Consider the following 18,962-nt stretch of genomic DNA (forward strand, 5'->3'; position numbering starts at 1 on the left):
GACAAATCCATAAGAAGGTAAATGACCTGGGCTTGAGTCCTCACAGAACCCTCTTCCTGCCTGTCGTGACCAGGCTAGGGCCGGGCACGTGACTCAACTAGTGAAATTTTTCTGCTGAAGCTGATAGGAAATCCTGTTCCCTCTTTGACCTTGAGTTGTACTCAGGGGACCTCGGCGTGGTCAGCAGTCACCCCACCTTAGGGAGAAGCCTGGGAGAAAGATAAGCGATAAGCCGATCCTGGAATGTAGGAGCCGGCCCCAAGTGCCTGGAGCTGCCCTCAGCCTTCCAGCCAGTCTTCGATTGTGTGGTATCTTCCCACAAAGCCTCCTTTTTCCTTAAACTGGATGAGTTGAGTTTCTGTCATAGCTGAGAGTCCTGCCTGATACCATCATCCACCTAAACAAATGGTGGCCAAACGCATCTCTAGACCTGCTGTCATTTCCACGGTGTTTTGCATGACTTTTGGTAGCCAGTAACCTGACCTTGGTGGTGGTCTAAAGTGATCTGCATGCATAGCAACTAAGGCAAGCCCAAGCAAAAGTCCAAGAAGCTATCAGACACTGTCTTATAAATTAATCTTCTTTTCTTTCCTTGAGCCATGCAAAACTACACTGTCTTCAGTCTTACCTACACAAATGACCTTCATAGTATCATACAGAAATCATTTTTCTTGTTTTAAAAACACTGCACTAATTGAAAAGGCCTCAAAACTAATAGGTGTCAATGTCCATGACAACTGTCCCACTGCTTTTACCTAGTTTGGATTTGCCATTTTGGACAGCAGAGGCCACAACTCAACAGCCCTCACAGACACGGAAGCCACGGCAGAAAAAGCGGTGAGGACATTAGCCTGGTAATTTGGAAAAAGAATAAAAAAGACTTTTGACTGCTCCAAGCTTTGAAATGTGGGTCCAGGCCAAGTTTATTTAAACCCAGTGGGTCATGTGTAAAATAAATAAAGATTCACCATGTGTTTTAAGTTGCAATTATCAGAAATTATTTACTTAATTCAAATTTGCTGTTAACAGTTATAACAGAGACTGAGCAAGTGTGACAACCATCTGGAACACCAGGGGTTATATAAAGATTTTATATTGTCTGAACACAAGATTTATTGCAAAATGAGAAAAGGCGGGGAAGGGGAGAAAACAAGAAAAACCCCAGAGAGTTCAATTGCAAATGACTAACAGACACACTTTATGAATTATCACTAGCTCTGATAATAGCTATATTGTATGACTTTCTAAAACTTTCAAAAATATATTTCATAAACGTATATGTATGTGTGTGTGTGTCTGTGCATGTATGTATGTGTGTGTGTGTGTCTGTGTGTGTGTGTGTGTGTGTGTGTGTGGAGATAGAGTGTTAATTTTAAGTGTCAACTTAAAATTGACTGTGGTGTTCAGTTGTTTGGTCAAACATCAGTTTGGATATTTCTGTGAGGGGATTTTCTTAGAAGTTATTAACTTTTAAATCAGTAGATCTGAACGAAGCAGGGTAGCCTCCCTAATGTGGGTGGGCCTCAGCTAATCAGTCTCAGGCCTTAGGAGTCAAGACTGAGGTCCCTCAAGGAGGAAGGAATTCTGCCTTCAGACTCCTGCTGCGACATCAACTCTCCCTGGAATCTGCAGCCTCTGCCCAGCCCTGCATATTTTGGACTCGCTGCCCCACGGTCGTGTGAGCCAACTCCTTAAAATACCTCCCCCGCTCCCTGCCTAGCTCCGTATGTCCCACTGGTTCTGTTTCCGTGGAGAACCCTGACTAATCCAATAGATGGATATGTGTGTATATATGTGCCTATGTGAAGGTATGCCCCAAATGTACACTTCAAAATCAGGCTCTGGAGTAAAATAATTTGACAGACTCTACACTGAATTAGGAAACATTATGGAAAGTACTAGTCATACAGGATAGGGGTTAGAACTTGACATCTAATTTCACTTGAATCTTTTACTTCGGCTTAATGAATAACACAAAGCAGGGATTTATTTTAGTAGTATAGTTCCAAGTGATTTGATTCATAGTTTCTCTATAATTAAAGCCATCATTAGTAAAAGTTATTATTCTATGCTCAAAAGGAGACATATTGATTTTGGATTTTGCTTCTCGTTAAAGGAGCTTACTTTTTTTATTTTGACAGCAAAGAAGTATTTATTTTGGGTTATAAGCAGGGCTTCTCAAACTTTAGAAGCCTCAAACTTTAGGTGCTTATGACTCACCTGAGGATCTTTTTGAAATGTAGATTCTAACTCCTTCCAGCTGGGGCCTAAGAGTCTGCATTTTTAACAAACTCCCAGGTGATGTCATTGCTGTTGGTGCAGGGCCCACACTTTGAGAAGCAGGGAAGAGGAGCAGTGGTTCTCAAGGTGGAGCAGGCATCAGAATCACCTGCGGGGCTTGTTAAAGCTTGTTAAATGACAGACCGCTGGGTGGCAACCCCCCCCCCCAGTTTCTGATTCAGTGGGTCTGGGGTGCAGCCCTAGAATTTGCACTTCTAACAAGTTCCCCAGGTGGTACCGATGCTGCTGGTCTGGGGGCCACGCTTTGAGAAACAGAGAGCCAGAGTGATGTTTCCCTAATGGTGAGTATCTCCCATAGCACTTTTTAAACTACAAGTTCCCATGCCCCTCTCTTAAAGGGTTTGAGTCAGTAGATTTAGGAAGAACCCAGAAATCTGTTCTTTGAAAGGTAAAACCCTGAACAAAGACTGGTCTCAATCCTGATGTTCTTCCAAATGCTGTGTCTATGCAGAAGTGTGAACCCAAACGGACCCCCTGGGTCCCCCCTCTGGAAGTGGGGCACAGTATTCACATATTTTTAACATTCACGAGTAATTCTGACATAGCACCAAGCTGAGAACCACCGAACTGGAGCCGTGGCCCCAACTGTGGTGCACGGCAGAGATTTTTTTACGGTACTCATTCCCTTCGGTTTCACCACCCTGGATTCTTATTGAATTAATATGGGGTGGGATCCTGGTGTATTTGGTTTTTTTAAATACTCCCAGTAGATTCTAAGGTTCAGTGAAGGTTGAGAACACTGAATTGGAGTTTCATGCCCTAGTCAGCTTCAGGACAAATTGAAAACTACAAGGCCACCTTCCCCACTAAGACTGGAGTAGAGTGAGCCACGGAGCCCACTCCACACCTCCTTCCCCTTTGTGCGCACCCTGGACGCACTTGGTCTTCTGAGGGGAGGACTCTTCTCTTGCGAGAAGCACCCCTGCACCCTGTGCGAGCACAGCTCCTCAAAGTGAGGGAAAAAAGTAAACTCCTCCATTTTAAAATCAGGTCTAAACCCATTCCTTTATTGTTTAATTCAAAATATTTATTATGCTCCTATTATAAGCCAAGCACTAAACTAGAAATTGTGAATATAATTAAGTCCTTGTTTTTAAAAAGCTTACGATCTAGGAAAAGATTCAAGCAAATAAATGTATTCCTTTGATTCACATCAACATTCCTATTTCCTGGGATTTAGGTGATGGGAGGGGGCGCTCTAAACTCCCCCTCGGCGTTAGAGATGCAAGGCAAGGTGTGTGACCTACACTGTCCTCTCCCAGGTGCAGCCCACCACACTAGGAAGGAACGGTGTCATTTTGTAGCCCCGCTGACCAGATGTGTCCTTTGAGTGCTGTCTCAATGGATATATATATATATATACACATATATATATATATAAAAAACAGCAGAACTGGAAGTTTGTTTTCATTTAACATGGACAATTCTGTTTTCTGCCACTTTCCATAAACTGAAATGCCCAACAAGGAGGAACTGTTGCTATAACCTAGAACACAAATAAGCTGCCCTGGTGATGAGTCCAGAAAAAACCCACAACTCACAAGGGGTCTGACGCTCTCTAGGCCAGCGTCTCCCCGGCACTGCTGCACTCCTGGCCATCTTCTTGTCATATACGTAAGTCAGGAACCACAGTCTGGACTCATGAGCAATTGCTCCGCGTGGTGAGAGCATCTTGGGTTCCCGATATAAGAAGTCATCAATCAGTCAGCTGTTTTTGTCATTTCTGGTTAAAAGCACATAAAATATTTCCCAGTGCTTCTCCTCATCCCTCTTAATAGAAATGTTTCTACTGATTACCCACAGCCAAGTTGTCAAACGAGCCACAGTCGGCTGTTCACATCTGGAGGGGAGGATACTGGCGAGCAGAGTTTTAATTTACTTAAGAGTTTTCTTTAATGAATCTCATTTGGCAGGAGGAAGTCATGACCAGGCATCATAACACCATCTAATCTGCCACGAGCTTTTTCAAGTTGCTGTTTTTCCCTTTCCTCAATCAATCCTCTTATTCCTTTCAACATCCCCAAAGGGTCAAGACCCTGTAGCTAGAAAAATAATAAATTACATGGCTAGCTTTTCTTTCACTGAAAAATGTTTCACATTGCTTTATCTTAATTTGCCACTTTTCCTCCTCTAAATTGTACAGTTTGTGCCTGGCTAGAGGATCTGGCTTAGTCGTAATGTTTAATACACACAGTCTTTAGGCTTTGCTGCAAGGCAAATTAATTTTGTAGGAAAATTGACAAGATGAATAAGTATCCACTGAGGCCAGGTTCCAATGAGCAAAGCTTAAATCTGTTAGATGGGTCTCTTGGCTTCTTCAGCTCATTTCTGAGTTGAGCGAATGTTTTTTTTATTTGTGGGAAATTGTTTTTCATGAAATGAGAGTTCCTCGGGTATAAGAATAAAGTCAGTGGTGTGACTGTGAGTACTGCTCAGCTCTGTGCCTGCTGTAAAACTTGGACAAGTTACCTAAGTTCTGTAAGCCTCAGTTCCTCATCCATAAAATGGGGCCAAAACAGCACTGACATCATGGGCTTATAGTGAGCATTAAACGGCAGTGCCTGGACGAAGGGTCCTGTTTGGCCCTAGAATAAACATTCAGTAAATGGTTGCTGCTAACATTTTATTGTTATTCTTTCTGGAACTAATAAGGAAGGGTTTGGATTAGGTAATATACAGGCAACTATTTACTTTTCTTTTGATTAACATTTTTTATCCTGAATCGTCAACTCATAGATATCTGCTTATATATATGCTTTTTTTCAGCAGCTAGATTTCTGAGTGACTTTGTAGGGTGCTTCACAGAGACACAGCTTGCTTTGCCAATGTAAGAAAGAAACTTATTATTCAGAGAAATGTGGCAATTCATGCATTAGTAGCACTTCATCATACTTTACATCAAAGTGTAAAAAAATTCTTTAATCCTTTTTGTGTAGAAGCAAAATAACAGTGTTGAAGCATTAAAAGATTGTAGAAAATGTCACCCTTTAATTATTTAACAATGCTCCTCCCCCCATGAAGGAAGGGCAGAAGGCCAAGAAGCATGAAGTTCAAAGTTTGAATTCCATTTCTACTACCAACTAGCAACCTGGAGCAGGATTCAGTGTCCTCTTCAGTAAATTGAGGATAATAATATTTCATTGGACTTCACCATTTTGGGGGTGAGAAATTGTGTTAATTCGTTTGAAAGAGCTTCATAAATTTTTAAGGTATTATATTTGAAAGAAATATGATATTAACAAAAATAATTGGCCATTGACTATTGAAAGAATAAATTCTATTTTCCATGTTGACATTATCCCCAGTCTTACACTGTATTTCAAGAGGAAGATGGATGGCCCTATTGTGCACAAAACTGTGACGTCAGGGTTGCCTTAGCTATTGATCCAAGCAGATGGAGAATTAATGGATTCTCAAAGCTGGGGTCACAACTGTAGGTGTCACCAGGAAATTCCATGCTGCTGCCTAAAGACAGGGACAAAGATGACAAAACAGAAGAGAGAGAGAGCTGAACAGTCAATCCTCTAAGGTGCCTGCAGGGGTCAGATAGCCTAAGATGAATGTAAGCTATAAATATCCCCTAGGTAGTTCAACTGAATTTGTGAATTTGTAACAGCGTGTTAAAATGGAAGCCCTTCCCAACCTAACTTAAGTTTGATTATAATAAAAGATAGTCTCTATTTTTTTTTTTTTGCATGATTTAGAAGCGAACAGATACCTGTACTTCTGTAGGAGTGTCTCTTATTATTTCTTTTTTTCCAACACTCTTCACCTGATAAGACTAACCTTGGGACAGTTTGTTGGCTTCTTAAAGTCATTTCATAGAAAAGACAAATGTAGGTTGGCAAACCACTCCCCAAACTCTCACCCAAAAAGAAAATTATTTCATAAAAAAAAAAAAAAAAGAAAGAAAATTGGTCCCATCATGAAGTCTAGAAATTATAGTGGCTTTTTATAACAATTATTTAAACATTTTGGTTTTCTTCCTCATGAAATGAATACTTTGTTCATTCAGTTTACTGCTGAAGACGATACACATGAATGCATACCACCAGATCAAAGCAGTCTATGGGAAGACGACAGAGCAGAAAGCAGATGCCAATCAGAAAGACCTACAGATGTGCACTGTGACAGGCTGGCAGGCGTGCTGCAGGCCTCGGCGAACCCGGGCAGCTGAATGATAATCTCACTCACTGTCCCCACACCTCCCAAGCCTATGCATACATGTAAGGTCACATTAATATCAATTCCAAATGACAGTGGCTTCTAGCACCACCGTCGGGACCTCAGCCACTCCTCCTAAATCTCCCCCGGTCATTTCTGGGAGTCTCCATAGTGATGTCTCAGTCATATCCTGTGACAAATCTACCCATGTTTTTCTGCTTCTGCTGTCACTGCTGGACACCCAGTGGGACTTCAAACTAGACTGAGGGCCTGAGGAGAACAGGTACCATCTCCTTCCCTGGTCCTTGTCCCTTCCATCCTCATCTTCCCTCAACAAAAGCAGCAGAGAACAAACAAAAACTCTCTCCTCCTTAAGTTAGAAAAAAAGGCTAACCACTTCTCGGCCTTTGGGGTAAGATCAAGTGTAGTATTTGTTCTTACCAGTTTAATATCTGATACATCCTCTGTCCAAGGATAATGTACTAAATGGATTTTTGGAGCAGGGAGATGGACCAGGAACTTGCTCCGTCCACTCCACCAATACATCGACCTGGTATTGCAGTACCTCCAGGAATGGTGTACTCCACACACACACCCAAACATAACAGGCTCTAGAATATTCAATATATCAGTCAAAATAGGCCAAGGTACGTGGCAGTGACACATGAACTGCCGGTGGGGAAGCACAGCAAAGGTTCATTCACTTCTTGTGTCTCCTATGTGTCATGTGGGTTGTCACAGCCCCCTGCTCATCTGAGTCACCCAGGAAGCCAAGCTGACAGAGGCTCCATCTCAACATGCTCCCATGGCTTCCGCAGTCTGGCTCCTACAGGCTGCTTAGATGTGAGACAAAACACTTCTAAACACTTTTCATCAGCTCAAGAAAGTCCCATGGGCATGCCTAGCTTCAAGAGGACAAAAAGTGTAATCCTACTGTGTGCTCAGAAGGAAGAGAACCAGACCATTTGTGAACAACCTGATGACCACCAAATAAACCCACTCTCATTGATGTTCACCCCTGTTAGGTGTGCAAACAGCCAAACTCTGAACCCACAGTGTGAGTTCAGCCGAAACCCTTGTTATAATTAGGAGATGGTAAAAATCACTTACTTTGGAAATTATTGTCGGCCCTACGTAACCTTGTGGGACCAGGAGACTGACGTATAACTGGGAAGAGAAATGCTCCCACATTCAAAAACTCATTTTCAACACCCAAACAGTATAGATATCTTAGAATTTGATCCAGAAAAAATCGTGTATTTTTGGCTCATACCTGTAATCCTAGCACTCTGGGAGGCTGAGGCAGGAGGATCACTTTAGGTCAGGAGTTCAAGACCAGCCTGAGCAAGAGGGAGATCCTATCTCTACTAAAAATAGAAAAACTTAGCCTCGGGTTGTGGTGTGCACCTGTAGTCCCAGCTACTCGGGAGGCTGAGGCAGGAGGATTGCTTGAGCCCAGGAGTTTAAGGTTGCCATGAGCGAGACTGATGACACAGCACTCTAGCCCAGGCAACAGAGCAAGACTCTGTCTCAGAAAAAAACAAAATTATTTATTTTTTACTTTCTATTGTGTGTAGTGAAGCAGCCACACCTACATTTAGGAGTTATCACAGTTACTGAGCACCTGTGATAGCACCATGGTATGGTCTTTAATTATATTGTCTCTTATCCTCACAACTGCTCCATAAGAAAGATAGCCCCATTTTGCAGATGAGGATTGGGGAGATGAATAATTCGCTCATGTTAGCTGTTTTCATGCATTTCTTCAAGGTGACCTTACTGGCACATTTTGTCCTTCAATGAGCTTAATTGTTTTTCTTCTTTTCTTTCTCCTTTGGTCTCCCTGTTTTGTTTTTGTTGTTTGTTTCTTGTCCAAAGAATAAATTTTCCAGCCAATTCCAAGCCTCTTTCTTGATTGGCTTTTTCTTCCGAGGCCTCAAGTATCTCTTCTTTGGTTCCACTCATCTTCATACTAACACTACTACAGGGAGAACCGTCTCCTTGTCACCAGCTAGGGACCCAGGAGCTGTTCCACCCAGGATCCACCAGGCTCCCTTCTGTCAGCAGACTCAGGTGTGAATGTAGGTTCCATCCCCTACAAAGTGTGCAGCCTAGAAGGTTATACACGCTTTAGCCTGACACAGGAATCAGGGTGCCATAGGAAGAATGCCTTGCCCTGGCCCGCAGGGAGGGCTACTGTCAGGATGAGAAGAGAGAATGAATACAAAAGGACTTCTGCTAATAGGAAGGCATGACACAACCACCAATGTTAGTTTACTTTCCTTGCCTCCCCGATGTCCCTAGGCACCTCTCCTCTGAACTCTCACATCACCCTTTCCCCAATCATACCCCTTAGCCTACTGTGCTGAAATCGCCCCTTGACTTGCAGGTCTTCCCCTGAGACTATGGGTGCTTTCGGGCCAAGGGCTCTGTCTACTTATACTTGCTGCACCTACTAGACCCTCAATGAATGTTTGCTGAATGAATGAAACAAAGACCCTCTAAAACTCTGAACTCCCAGCCCAAAAGACTAAAGTTAAAATAAACCAATTAAACCACTTTTAGGGTCTCACTAAAAATAAGACAAACATGTTCATATAAATTTGTAAATGCAACCTTCCTGAGGTTACAACATTTATTTTTATTTTTTTTTTTAAGGATATCCATGTTTTTTGTTTTTTGTTTTTTTTGAGACAGAGTCTCACTCTGTTGCCCAGCCTAGCTCACAGCAACCTCAAACTCCTGGGCTCAAGTAATCCTTCTGCCTCAGCCTCCCGAGTAACTGGGACTACAGGCATGTGCCACCACGCCCAGCTAATTTTTTCTATATATTTTTAGTTGTCTGGTTAATTTCTTTCGTTTTTTAGTAGAGACGGGGTCTCTGTTGCCCAGCCTAGCTCACAGCAACCTCAAACTCCTGGGCTCAAGTAATCCTTCTGCCTCAGCCTCCCGAGTAACTGGGACTACAGGCATGTGCCACCACGCCCAGCTAATTTTTTCTATATATTTTTAGTTGTCTGGTTAATTTCTTTCGTTTTTTAGTAGAGACGGGGTCTCGCTCTTGCTCAGGATGGTCTCGAACTCCTGACCTGGAGTGATCCTCCCACCTCAGCCTCCCAGAGTGCTAGGATTACAGGCGTGAGCCATCGCGCCCAGTCTGTTACAACATTTTAAATTTATAACTTGCAATATTCATTATTTATGGGAATTTTATTCAGTAGCCTGCAGAGAGAGAGACAAAGAGAACTATATAATTCACGATGTCTCCAGGCCCCTAACTTTCCAGTTCCTCTCTTACCCAACATAATATATCCACCTGAAATCCAGCTTGCAGGTGTAAAAGCTGCCTGTCTGAGGAGTTAGTCACTTGGCACACTGAAACTTCAGATAATCCAGCGTTCAAGACTTGGGTTTCTTGTGGGAGTCCCAAATTAGCCTGCTGCTAAGTATGGACATATGCAAAACTCCCCTTTATGTAACGGAGCATTAACGCCTACTGTATCTCCTACCTCATCATCTGTCAGAGTCAAAAAATGGCAGCACAAATTCAAATTCCAAGGGAATAAAAAAATATATTGCATAGGAATTCCCCTTGAAAGCATGACCTGAAGAAAACTCCTTTGGATTAGGCAAAGTGGGGTAGACAGGGGAGAGAAATGACTGAATTGAATTTCTGTGGACCCAAAAGCCCAGCAAAAGTCATTTGGATAGGTACTATCCTATATCCCACACCTAACAGAACAGTTCAAATCCAAAGATTTTTCAGATTCAAGTTCTGAAAGCTTAAGTTTATTTTAGTATTATTTCCACATAGGAAGAAGCAATATATTCTCTGCCAAAAACATGTAAAATTCTCCGTCTCCCTACTTTTAACTTTCTGCCCATTAACAATCTATGTTAAGCCATTTTGAAATCTAGACTTTTTAAAAAAAAGTTTAAGAAACAACACTTATCCTAAACAGCCAGCACTTTCTGCAAACTTGGACAATGATCTTTAAAATCAGAAGATTTTTACCACCAATTGAGGGTAAACTAACAAACTTACGTTCCATCTCAGGAAATTTTGGTTTTATGCATAAGCCAAAATAATTAATGTGATCCTCCTAGTTGGTTCATTCACTATTAAACATTTATAATTTGCCACTGCTCTGGGCATTGAAGATATAGCAACAAACAAAGCAGACAAAAGTCCCTGCTCATTTTCAGCTTACGTTCCCGCAAGAAGAGAAACAAACACAAATAATTAAAATACATACGTTAGATGGAGACAAGTGCCGTGGTTGATTGCATTAATGGCCCCAGTTTGTCACCCTCCCTCTATCCATCCCTTTGTCATGTTTTCTATAGTGAGCGGGGCTTTTTCCCTTCCCCTTGACCTTGAGGCTGGCCATGTGACCTGCTTTGACCAACAGAATGACATAGAAGTGAAAGGGTGCCAGCTCCCAGCTATATATTGTAGAGAAACACGAGGCTGTCATGATTCCAATGCCTTTCTTACTGTCTTGCCATTGCCATGAGAAGAACATGCCTAGGCTGCTCAGGGAGAAGGATAAGAGAGGTGTGGTAGCAGCTAAGCTTCCTCAGCCAAACTCAGTCCAAAGCAGAGCCTTGGAAGACTCTTAGATGCTCATATGAGCCCAGCCAATATCAGCAGAGCCACTCAGTGTGCACATCCTAGATCTGCTGACCTCCAGGAGACCCAGATGCATGAGCTATAATAATAAATGGTCATTGTTTTGAGGTTGAGTTTGGGGGCTGTTTGTTATGCCTCAACAGCTAACTAATATAGGTGCTGAAGAATAGTCAAAGTCAAGCAGTAGCGGGGGGATAGACAGTAGTACTATGTGGTAGTAGTGGTGCTGGGGTCAATTTCAAATACCTTCCTTGCATACACTTATTTTAAAAATGTAACACATTATTAGTGATGCTAATTCTCTTTCCAAGAATTGAGAAGTTTTACGTTCATTACCTGACATCCCCAACACATATTTGGTATTCTCATCCTGGTACTACGTGGACCCAAACAAATACGAGGCAGGAAAAACTTGCTAACTTGTTCTGGTATGAGAAGCAGAGCAGAAATGAACACCCATCTCCAGTTCTGATCCAGTTGTACATTCTTGCTCTTTCTCATGTTTGAATTCACATTCTCTTCTTAACATGGCATCCTGTGGTTCACTACAGCTCAAGCAAAAGCTTCTCTAGAGATACTCTTTCCTAAATTATTATAAACTCACTTAGGGTTTAAAGGCAGAGAGTTTAGCCAATAGAAGTCTATTGGCAAGTTTAGCGAATAGAATTCTTGCAACACACTTCCTGATGTAAGGAGATCATCTTTCAAAGATTCTTTTAACTTACAAAAAGTAGGTAGTGCTGTTATTCTGTGGAACTCAAAGTCTTTCCAAATTAACCACTCTACCTTCTGGTAAGGTGAATACAGGCTCCAGCATAGTCATTATGTCCTTCCACCTGAAAATGGGGACCAAGAAGTTACTAGCCCAGCTTTGGTTTCCCATTTCCTACAAATCCTAAGCATGTACTTTCCATCTTTGTTACAAAATGATTGCTCTGATGGAAACAAAGTCACGAGTCCCAGTACAAGGTTCTAGAAAACTTTACTGGTTAGAATTGGCTACAATACAGACTCAGCAAAAGACGACGGTATAAAGGTGAAGGGAAAAAAATTGCTCTGGATCCCTTGTCTTCTAGGGACTTACCTGTTGGTGGCTCCAGCGTACCGGTGGAAAGGTTTGAGAGCTGCTTGGTTAAGGTAATTTCAAAGGCTCCTAAATCTGTTGTCTTTTCAGGTTTCGCTTTCCTTTATCTTTTATGGATTTGAATTGAGACCATATTTCACAGAGTTGTGTGATCTTGGGAAAATCACTTAACTTCTCTGAAGACACAAATTCTTTGCCGGTAAAATTATGGAATTGAAGAAGCTCCTCCTTGTTCTAACATTCTACAATTTAAGTACACACGTTTAAGCTACTGATTCCAAATTAAACAAATGATAACTTTCAGCCTGTTATGCTATAGCCCTGGACACAAACCAGCTGAGTCAAAGTAGTTTAATAAAATGAATTGGGTTAAGATCTTTCATCAGTATACTTTTTTAAAGTCCTAGCAGTCCTCCTTAAGTCTTTTTTGTGTTCAGCCTCACAACTTTTACAAGCAAAGACCAAGTTGTATAGTAAGGATTTCAAAACCCTCCTCAGGCCCAAACAATTTAGCTTTTTAGAGTTCTGAATAAAACTATAAACTACAAGTTCTGCAAGAGAGCATCAGAAGTCTTCAGCAAGACTTTTCCATTCTAGGGTCTTATTCTGTGACCAGGCTGATAAAATTTACTCTGGGAAAGCTTAGCACCTCCAAGCCAGACCTAGTAGCTACTGGTCCTCCTTCAATTGCTATTCACACTCACACATCTGCACACATAAAGCCACTTTAAACATCATGCTGTGGGGTCCTGACATGATGACAGAGCCACCAGCTGTCGGAGCACTGCACTGAATTGGGGACACAAACCCCATTTTCCTATGTAAATTGGCCTAGACTCTACTTCGGCCCCCAACAAAAGGGACAATCGTGTTAAATGGGGCCATCTGGCCGTCTCCCGGCCCCAGAGACACCTCCGGGATGGGGCGAGCGGGAGAGATCTTCGGGGGTCCCGGAAGGTAGCGCGGTAGAGCGCAGCTGTCACCCCGGCCCCAGGGGTCCTGCCCACAGAGCTTGGGGGCGAACAGATTCGCGGTGGTCTTAAGCCTCCAGGCCTGGGACGCCTGAGGGTCTCACAGCGAACTCCCGGGGTGGGGGAGGGCGCGCTTTGTTCCAAGGCCCCAACGGGGCGAGGCGCCCAAGCCTGGGGCAGTCACTGCTCTGTCCCCGGGGCCCCAGGGCAGCTCTAGCCCGGGCGCGAACAGCCTCGGGCGCCTCCATAGCAACAGCGTGGGAGCTCGGCAAACCGGGAAGAGGAGCAGGGGAGGGGAGCAGGAGGGAGCAGCAGAGAGAAAGGGTGCAGGGAAGGGAGGAAGGAAGGAAGGAAGGAGGGGAGCAGGAGCGACGGGGGAGGAGCAGGGGCAGGAAGAAAGGCAGGGAGCAGCAGCGTGGGTGGGGGCAGGGAGAAGTGCAGGGAGGAAGGGGGCGGGAGGAGCAGAGGAGGGGGGAGCTGGGAGACGCAGGGAAGGAGTTGGGGAGCGGGGAGGGCGGAGGGAGGCAGCAGGGAAGGGGCCGGGAAGAGGGCGCGGCCCCGCCCAGCCCTCCGGGGCCCCGCGCCCGTGCGGGATTCTCGGGCTGGAGTCCTGCCCCAGCTGCCCAGGGGCGGGAGGAGGAGCGGGAGCCCGAGCGGGCGGCCGAGCGCTTCCGCGGGCGGGGACTGCGGCGGCCCGTGGGACACCCGGCGCAGGGAGGAGCCGCGGGCGCGCCGGGCGGCCGGGAGGTGGCGAGGTCCGGCTGCCGCGGCCGCGCTCCCCGGCTGCGGCCGCCTCCCAGCCTGCCGGGCGGCTCCCGGGACCCAGAGCAGCCCGCAGTCCTCGGGGATGTGCAGACGCTGGTCCCCAGGGCCTGCCGGCCGGGCTCCCGGAGGAGAGGCACTCCGGCCGCCCAGAGAGTTCTTAGCTGAGGTTCGCGTTCGCCCCGAGTATTTTCGCCAGAGAATATTTTCCGTTACAAAACTATTAGAAAGGTGATGTGGGTTTTTGTTTTGAGTCCACCCTCCTACACCCCCACCCCTCCTGTCTCAAATCAGGGACCTCGTGGAGAGAATATATTGCTAATGCTAGGCTTGAAATTTTAAACAGTGTTTTCTGATATCTAGCTGAAAATTTTGGAGAATAGCCAATTCACAAAACAGATCATCATTCTTAAATACCATTTGCGATAACACCGACTTGCACGACATTTCACAAAGTTAGTGAAACGGATGTGATCCTCGCTCTCAAAGAGTTTGCCACACAAAAATGGACTATGGTTGCACTATGGAATGCATTTTTGAATAGCTCTTATGACACGGCGTAAAACGTGTGGGGGAAAAAATAACTTATTTCAGACCTATCAGTATTTCAAAAGAGAACTTAGGTAAGGCTATATATTTTATTTGAAACCATCATAAAAAGTAAAGGGAAGAAAAATAAACTTTTGGATGTTCTCAGCTAACATGGCCTATGGGAAAATGAAAATAAACCTAATTGAAAAAACAGTGCTCACCAGAAATAGGTTTAGCTTTCAGGCAGGGAACATGATTTAAAAAAAAAAAAAAAAAAGACAGAAAATTCACCAATCCAATGTAAGGTTATCCACGTTTCATAAAGCAAAGGTCAAAGAATCCTCCAAAGCCTTAAAGAACACTTTATGTAGACATAGCCAGGGCTTTTGTTTTGTTGTTTGTTCTGAAAATCCAAATCTGTTTTCAGGTATTACCCAAGGGAACATTTTTTGGTTTCTCCTACCCACATACTCCCAAATTAGGCACCTACCTAAAAGTAACAGGAAAACTTGTAAGTTTATAATTGTGTGATATCCCATCTGGTTTCAACTCTATCCTTGACCAAAAAGAAAAGAAAAGATGAAAAATATAAGCAAACTTCCAACTGTATCTATAAAACTCTAAGGTTTACTTATGTTGACATAAAATGCATGACTTTTAGATTCCCAACTATTTGATATGTAGCATTTTGTGAGGGTTCAGTGCATTCCAGGCTCTATTCTAAGCAATTTATAGATATTAACATTTTATTTAATCCTCATAATCTTAGAAGACAGATACTATTATTACACCATTTTATAGATGAGGAAACTGAGGTTTAGAAAGGGCATAAAATTTGCCCAGATTTGCACAATAGTAGTTGGCAGGATTGTGATGAAGACCCCAAACCCGACATCAGTGAGCAGTGTGTTTTATAAAAAGGATTTGAAAGATAATCATTACATTGACTTTGATATAGCAAAATGGTAGAGATAAGAAATCAAGCAAGTAAAAAATTCACTCATAAACCATCTTTTTAAAACTTGGTTATATCCTGTTGCTTATACTTTGACTTGTTTCTTTATTTTCTGTCAAAGTTCTGACCATAATCTTAAATTCTTAGGCACCTGTAAATTAGGAGGAGTATGCTAAGTGTCATGTGATGTTTGCACATTCAAAAGACAAGTGGGCATTGAGAGTTTTCTGCTGAATTTAGCCTCTAAGTAGATAATAAGAATATACTCACCCCTAAAATCTTTTGCCTTTATATCTTTTCTTCTGTCTGAATCAGTTCCGTGGTTCCCCCTTGACTCAGCTAAGCGATTGAAGGGAAAGCAGTGGAAGAAACAAAATTGGGAACATTTGGGACAGAAGTGAGCAAACGATTGACTTTTTCCCTGAGCAGAGGTTGGCAATGCTGGGAGCTATTAAGTGGCTGGGCCCAGGATGAGGGGGCAGATGGGTGAGAACCAGTGAGGCTGGGCCTGCCAAGTTCTTAGGCTGAGAACTAAAGGGAAGAGCCTCTTTTCAGGCTTGGCTTAGGGGTCGAGCTTAAATTTTACTCGACAGGGTTGGGGGGGAAAGACCCCTGCAAAGTAAAGAATCCCTAGCAGCTAGGCCTCCAGTAAATTTTAGAGAGTCAGAACTTGCTCTGCTTCATGCCACTGAGAAACTGAAGGGGGAAAAGGGTGTTTGCTTGGGCCAGAGCTGTTTCCCCTGCTGCCCGCGGGTCCAAAGGGAGGGAGCAAGGGAAGAGCGGGGTCGGACTGATGCCTCTGGCCAACCCCCTCCTTCCGACACGACTGGTTGCAGTTTGAAATCTTTTTGTTTCTTCTAATTTTCTAAAAAGGTTTTCCCCTTAGGAAAACACTCCCTCATTAACTTTAGCCCAAAAGTGATTTTTTTTTTCCTTTTTCAGAATTCAGACGGAAAAATACCCTGTGACTATTTTTAACACGTGTGAGAGAGAAGAGATTATTTTTTTCTTTGCTTAAATATTCTGATATTCCCATCACTGGTAACTGACATTTCCCAAAACTAAAAGTGAAATTTCCCAGTAGGGTCTCCAGTCTGCATAAGATTTATTAGAAAAGAAGAATGAAGGGATGGGGGAGGAGAAGGGAGAGAGACTGTAAACATTTTTCACAGGATTTCAGTTTTTGTCCCAAGAAAAGTTCCTTTTAATTGATTTCATAAGCAGCACTTTGCAGTTACATTATTGCATGCCTTATTTTTTCTGTTTATAAAGACAGACTGACTTTTAGGTCTGAAATTTAAAGGAATGCAACTGCATGATTTTTTTCCCCTCTTACTAAGGCTGTCAAATAAAAAGATGATTTAATCAGTGTAGAGTTTAGGTCAATCAACTCCAAGTGACTAGATGGAAGTCTAGAATTAAAACATCTGCTGAGGAGAAGATCTAATTAGTATTGATCACCAAATAATTCTAAGCACATGTCCTGTTTATATAGAAAGGAAGCAATATATTTTCTTAGAAAAATAAAAAACAACAACATTATATCTGGACCTCATTAACATGAGGTAAAGAAACAAAGGCCTTGGCTGGGTGGGGTGGTGGCTCATGCCTATAATCCTAACCACTCTGGGAGGCTGATGGGAGGATCGCTCGAGGTCAGGAGTTTGAGGTTGCTGTGAGCTAGGCTGACGCCCCAGCACTCTAGCCCAGGTGACAGCGAGACTCTGTCTCAAAAAAAAAAAAGAAAGAAAGAAACAAAGGCCTTATAAAATGAGACTCGTGAGGCCACCACATTAGAAAAACTTTATCGGGCAAGACACATTATTTAGCCCAAGCTGTAATAGTGTCCAGGGATGAAAGACAGGACTTGGGGTGAGGGCTATGCTGGCGGACAAGTCTGAACAGGGGCAGGAGTGATGGGCTGAAGCACATAACTAGGCTTGTCTGTTCTGACTGGGTACAAAGAACAGCTGACTTTTTTTGAGCACGATGCCAGGCAAAGTTACTGTGTGTGAGATGCCAGCCAGTAAAGGTCCATACATCACCTGCAGTCTGCACTTTGAGCCTCTGAGAGCCACCTACACGCTGCGTCATACTGCACTATTTTACAGGTGAGGAGACTGAGGATTGGAGAGGCCCAGTAACTGACCCAAGGGTACTCATGTCATAAATGGCGAAGGTGGGATTCCATCTTGGTTCTCCCTCTTTCTCTTTCCATCATAGTGATTAGTGACTGGGAGCTGGAGGGGGAACCCCGCCCAGACACCCAAGGAAAAGTACACAGAGACAAGCACGTTTAAGCCATTTAGGCTTTTCCTCATCTACACTGCATTACTCATGTAATTAGAGGAAGACTGGGAGCTGGGGGTGTTGCTGGCTTTCCTTGTGGACCCAAGTTTTAGATAATATCTTCTGCCTTCAGTCGGTGGAAAGCAGAGGTTATCTGTCAGGCATCCGCACGTGCTTAGAAATATCCTGAGGACAGACCACAGTGTTTGGTTTTGAACCAAAAGTTTTGGCCTAATTCATCTAAGAGGATGATCATTGATTAGGAGGTGAGTAGAGGGTGAAAAGGGGAGAAAAATTCTTAGCTAATTGCTGGTTGAAATTTAAAATATAGGTGGAGGACAATGTTAATACTGTTACTATTAACATCTAACCGAAGAATTGTATTTTTGTGGAATTTGCTAATTTGGAGATCATTGACCTATTTCTTTATGGCCAGAGGGAAAAGTCAGGAATAGAGAGAGCAGCATTGGGGAGAGAAGGCCTCCCCAGGAAGTGACTTTCCAGCTGCATGTCCATTTCCTAGGAGACAACCTTGAGGAGCCCTGGGGAAAGGAGAGGTTTCTGGGAGGGGTGGGGCAGCTGGTGCAAAGACCCTGTGAAGCTGGCAGATTCCATTTCACTGGGATTCATCCATTCCTCTCTTTTCTAAGAAACATTCCCAGGGGCCTGTTTTATCTTTACTGATCTTGCTCATTAGCCAACACTAGACAAGAACGTTCCTGCCCCTTTTTATATGCTGCCTTAACAATGTTTACCAGGGGAGTTTATTGTTGGATACAGGGACATAGGCATACTTCACAGTGCCCAAGGGCAAGTGTGCCCTGGCACCAGAAGGGACTTGGTCCCAAACTCAACACCATTATGTTGAGGGAGGCATAAGACCCTCTCTTATCTGCCTTTTGTCTCTGTTTCTCTTCATGAAGCTGCCTAACTTCTCACCTCTGCAGATTACCTTTGTGTTCCTCTGAACACGTGATCAATGAGGTCCCCAGAATCTTGATTTCTGTCACCTCAGTTCCAGGAACACCACTCACTGGCCATCTCTGACTCTCATTTCCAAACACAGGGGCAAAAATGTTTGATCCAACTCAGCCAAGGGTTCATCTCTGAGCAGAGAATGTTAATTTTAAACTGTTGATTTTGAATAGGAAGAAAGGCATGTTTTAGCTCCTCATACCTTGACTTCCAAATTCTCTAAAATATACTTATTTCCTTGTTCCATGTTAACTGCTACTAACTCCCATTAGTTCAAAAATAATAATAAATGTGTTC

General features: G+C 43.4%; 1 non-coding gene across 1 annotated transcript; it reads left to right on the forward strand.

The window, feature by feature from the left end:
- Positions 1–6,857: 6,857 nt before the first annotated feature.
- On the forward strand, positions 6,858–7,052 carry LOC138382012 (U2 spliceosomal RNA). Its single transcript, XR_011233201.1, has one exon. It is a non-coding gene; the product is annotated as a U2 spliceosomal RNA (small nuclear RNA).
- Positions 7,053–18,962: the final 11,910 nt, after the last annotated feature.

This window comes from Eulemur rufifrons, chromosome 3 (assembly GCF_041146395.1).
Source record: "Eulemur rufifrons isolate Redbay chromosome 3, OSU_ERuf_1, whole genome shotgun sequence".
Taxonomy (NCBI): Eukaryota; Metazoa; Chordata; class Mammalia; order Primates; family Lemuridae; genus Eulemur; species Eulemur rufifrons.